Source organism: Hipposideros armiger, unplaced genomic scaffold, assembly GCF_001890085.2.
Source record: "Hipposideros armiger isolate ML-2016 unplaced genomic scaffold, ASM189008v1 scaffold_2, whole genome shotgun sequence".
Lineage (NCBI taxonomy): Eukaryota > Metazoa > Chordata > Mammalia > Chiroptera > Hipposideridae > Hipposideros > Hipposideros armiger.
Genome location: NW_017731352.1, coordinates 9,531,142 through 9,531,832, shown reverse-complemented (window position 1 = coordinate 9,531,832; position 691 = coordinate 9,531,142).

Below are 691 nucleotides of genomic sequence, written 5' to 3'. Positions count from 1 at the left end.
AGATTTCAGCCCCACTTTAAAGAAACAAAAAAATCCCTGCACTGCATTACAGATAAAATTTAGACAAGAAACGCTAGAGGGATATTCATCTCCTTTTTTAGTGAAAATGTGAAAGGTCGGGTGGTTGCTGCCACACTCCATGGTGGCGATGGTGTACTTGTTTACGCTTCAGGCCTCCAGCTTTACTTATACAACACGTTGTTACAGACCTCAGGCCTGTCAAGCCTCGGTACCACAAACCTGTCAGGGCCTGTGATTAGTCTCCACCTTTTGCAGAGGAAGAATCTGAAGCTCACAAAGAAAGGAGCGAATTGACTCAGTTCTAGAGCCAATAAAAACCTCAACATCCTGACCCAGGTCAGATGGTGATGCCTCTGCTATGCCTTGCCCATGAAAAGGTGGTCCCTGATTAGACACAGCACAGGACCAATACTTTAACATCTCTTTAACTCTAAGAGGAATATTAAGGGAATACACACACAACAAATCTTTCTAAACAAACAGACTGTCACTTTTTTTTTTTTTTTTACCACCCCCAAGACTGTCACATTTTGACACTTTGAGAGAGAGAGAGAGAGAGAGAATCCACAGATATTGTTCAGGTAAGATTACAGGTCACAGAGAAATATCTGATGTGGCAAAACCACATCAGATTGAATGAAGTTTAGGTCAGAAAACTATAAAAAAAAAT